We start from the raw sequence: 4,153 nt of genomic DNA, 5'->3' as shown, positions 1-4,153 counted from the left end.
CCTTCCTAGCCTGTCACAAATGTTTATAAACCATCATTGGTTAAAGCATTGCACCTTTGTATAATATGACAACAGCAACAATAACCAACCTCTGTATAATCTTGTATAGTTTATAGACTGTCTGTCTCAATTATTTTATTTAACACATCTGAATTAACAGGCTCAGGGTTATTTGCTCTATTTTATGGAGGAGAAATTGAGATTAAGAGAGTAACTGAATTCCTAAGAAACTACAAATTATTCAAGTAAAGTGTTAGAACTTGAACCTAAGACTTCTAAGTGTCCTATTCATATAACTACATGATAAAACCTGCAATATACCCTAAGCAAGAAATTTATAAAGACGGTTTCTCTACTGCTACTCTTTTCCTTTTCTAATTGTCTCTGAATTTCACCTCTCTCCCAAATTCAGAGTCCCTGCTGGGAAAAATCAACTCTCTCTCCCTCCCTCTCTTCCTTTCTTGCTTCTTTTCTCTCTGCCATTCTTGTGCCCAGCCCAAGAGTAAATGTTGTGGGAGGCAACAGAGAAGGCACTGCCTGTGTCCCATATAGAGACGCCAGAGCTGGAAGGAATTGCTGGGATTATCTCATCTAACCAGCGTTTCTTATACAAGGAAACCAAGCCAGGAAGGAGGAGAAATATTCCTATATGTGAAGCTATGGGATTATTTCAAATGACCTGCTTTTCATGAAAGCCAGTCTACACCTTGGTGTCCATTAGTTTGAAAGCTATGTTTATGCCAACTGCATTATCCTTAAAATAGTGTCTAAGTTTTTCGGGAATGCAGCTGCCTCTCACCCCTTCCCACACGCACATACACACAATAACCAAATAAACTTTTTGCTGTGAAATCTCATCAGAGTGAAAACCTTTGTGTCATAACTTTCTTACGTTAGGATCTAAAGTAAAGCAAGTTTACTGGAAATCTGAGCTGTAATTGGCCTTTTAAATTTTTATCTCTTATACCCTCTATTTGTCTTGAATTAATCTCAGTGTATCAAGGTCATCTTTCCCCTTTCCCGATTTCCTCACGGAGCAGAATATCCTGGAGGACAAGAACGAAATCTTAGAAATCTTTGTAATTCCAGATGCTAGTATAGTTTTTTGGCAAAGAGAAGATGATCAATAATTAATTGCCAAATTGAATTACATTGCACTGAATTGGACCTACACATTCCATACCAGCCCTCTGGTCATGTATTATCAAGGTTTTAAAACTCAGATGGATATAGAAAAGGTACCTATTAAGAAGTAAGGTTTACGATCTATTGAGACATTCGAGGTTTAACAAGCCTTCCCTCCTTCCGTCCTCAAGATTCTCACTGGTCAGATGAAGGCAAATGAATTAAACATTAAGGTACACGGAATCTGGCAATTTAGTAAATATTTATTGAGCTTCTTCCATGGGGAAAGGTAAGTAATCGAGAGTTCTAAGGACTTCAAGATTCCTACGGGCTGCAATGAATCAGAGACCACCACTCGTGGCAGGGTGAGGGAGCCGGGCCTGAATGCAGGGCTGGATGTGGCGGGGCATCGAGGAACCCAGCAGCGGGGCCGGCGTGGTGTGGTCCAGGAGTCACCGTGTTGGGGAAGCACGCCTACGGCTCTGACACGGTGGATGCAGACCTCCATCATTTTCAGAGGGACAAGGAGCTTTATAGTCTTCTAGTTCAACCTTCCATTTTACAGTTAGGGAGACTAAGGCCCAGAGAGGAGTGGTGACTTGGTCGCTGTCCCCCAGTGAGTGAGTGACAGCTAGAATCAGAGCCCGGGTCTCCTGACTTCCAGCCCAGTGCTCTTTTCACATTTCTTGAATAAAATCACTGTGCACCTGGTGATGCTTTTCTTTCAGAATCCAGCCACTATTTCGTTTTCTCTACATGGCAGGCAGCCAAGAGCCTTGAACTTCTCCATGTTACCATTTTGCCCTCTGCAGAATGGGATATTAAAGTATTCACTTGGGGCGTGGGTCATGGGGTTCCGTCAATAAATGTTTGTGAATTGCTCTGAGCTATTTGGGCCAGAGGGATTCCAGAAATGGGAGACCCCAGTGGCGGCGGTGGTGGTATCTGAGCCCTTTTTGAGGTCTTGCCTTTACTCTGCAGAATTAAAGAGATGCTTTAAGTGATAAACTATTCCTTATGAGCTGTGTTTGTGTTGAAAGCACAGCATGAGTTCCCTGAGCGCTTCCTCTCGCGCAACCACAGCTATGCGCCAATCCTCCTGGGTTCAGAGATGGAACTCTGGTTAAATGCATGGAATTTACTCTTAGTCCTTTTCTTAATTATGGCTTTATTTTTGTTTCTCCGGCATTCTCTAGGGGGAGGGTTTAGAGAGGAACGGAAAAGGAAGGAAGGAGGCAGAGAAATATGCTATAGATTCAAGGCCGTTTTGTTGTTGTTTTGTTGTTTCTGAGCCGCTCGCTGTCAGCAGAGCAGGGGGACTGCACGGATCTCGCAGAGATGCAGACCTCATCCCAACGAAGCCAGAACTCAGAAGACATGTAAGACACACACAATGAAAACGTAACTGGAGGTGAGGGCAATTATGATTTGACTAATGCATTCCCTAGGCTGATAGAAAAAAGACTGAAGCTTTTATTCATCGTTTAATTTAATAAACAAGGGGGTGGATGTTCAGGGTAAGAGGACTAAGCCGTCATGCCGAGGTTACTTCAGCCCATTGCTAGGTAATAACCAGCTCCATCACTATTCCTGTTTAGTCACGGAGGCCTCCATCCTCTGTCCAGTCTGGCATCTCACAACACCGAAAACCCTACTTATTCTCACTGTATATCTTCTCTTCCATCTTCTACCCCCCCTCCCGACTATTTCATCACTTCCCTTTTCCCCATGATCATTCTGTCATATGCTCTAGAACACTTTATAGTCCACGGAGGAAGGAAATAAAAAGAAAATGAATTTTGGAGGGAAATAGTTTACTTGTGGAATCCTGACCTTGGTTGTTACTGGCTATGGGAAATTGAGCAAATTCTAAAAGTACACAAGACAGATTTTTCATCCACTAATTGGAGGAAATAATCAGTTGTCCAAAATCTTCTTTTAAGGATAACCCGAGAGACTGAATTAAAACACTACAGTGAGATCCTGGATTGAATGAGCACTTGACGAATGTGAGTTTCTGTAATTTCCTTTGATCGCAGCCTCAGATGGTGGGGATGGGAGTTCTGTCTTACATCAGCATATTTATGGAGTATATGTGTGGCCCTGGGGGAGTTCCAAGGGGACATATCCCCAGCTGCTTCCAACCACCCCCCTCCTCCCTCCCTTGACCCCCTTTCTGCCATGGAATAAGGAGGTAGTTAGCATGGCGTTTCAGAAGGTAGGGTAAAAAGTAGGAGACAATTGGGATAAAACCCATTGGCTCTACCGACTAGCTCTGTGATGCTGGACAAATGACACAGATTTTATCTAAGGTCTAGTTTCCAAGTTGACAAAAATGGGGATGATACCTACTTCATATACTTTTGTAGTAGGGAGCTAGCAAGAGTCAAGTGCTTCAAGTGGGATCTGACACAGAGTAAATTTGGTTACTACCGTTTGCCAAGCGTGGCCCTGAGAAGGTACACACCTAGTGCCATGGGACTCAGAGGGGCAAGGGGACATGGCGAGCTGGCGCAGACCATGCTTTCCTCCTGGCTGGGTTATGCTTCCACCTCTCTCCCTCATGACTGATCAGTACTACGTACACACTTCTGGCCTAGCAAAAGCTTCACAAAACCTTCTCAATTCTATCTCCTTGCTCCTGTCCCCTCTAGCAGGGGCCACCTGTTCCTCTGTGTTGCTGGAGCACTATGTGTCCCCTTCCGTGTCAGTGAACACTGCCTAACCGGTACCATAGCATGGATGCTCGGGGGTTGTTTTTCATGCCAGGATACGAGCTCCTCGAAGGCAAAGACCATAGCTTTCACTTCTTACTCTTTCCCTCTTGCCCAGATTGATTCAGTGCTCTTGAAATAAATAGTTTGGAGTGTGAAATGTCTATCAGTTGCAACTCACAGTATAGCCACAATGTCACAGTATAGCCACAGACTATATGAGATTCTTTGTAAAAGACGTATCATAAGCAATAAAACTTGGAAAATGATTCTGTCTCTTTGAAACATCCAGTAAGATATTTTAGATAGTTGTT

General features: G+C 43.5%; 1 long non-coding RNA gene across 1 annotated transcript; it reads left to right on the top strand.

Moving 5' to 3' along the window:
* The first annotated feature begins 2,330 nt into the window (after positions 1-2,330).
* On the top strand, positions 2,331-3,134 carry LOC120605790 (uncharacterized). Its single transcript, XR_005653715.1, has 2 exons — positions 2,331-2,536; positions 3,069-3,134. It is a non-coding gene; the product is annotated as an uncharacterized LOC120605790 (long non-coding RNA).
* Positions 3,135-4,153: the final 1,019 nt, after the last annotated feature.

The sequence above is a fragment of the Pteropus medius genome, unplaced genomic scaffold (assembly GCF_902729225.1).
Source record: "Pteropus medius unplaced genomic scaffold, Ma_sr-lr_union100, whole genome shotgun sequence".
Lineage (NCBI taxonomy): Eukaryota > Metazoa > Chordata > Mammalia > Chiroptera > Pteropodidae > Pteropus > Pteropus medius.
Note: the sequence above shows the minus strand (reverse complement) of the source record. Positions and strands in the feature narration are given on the sequence as shown.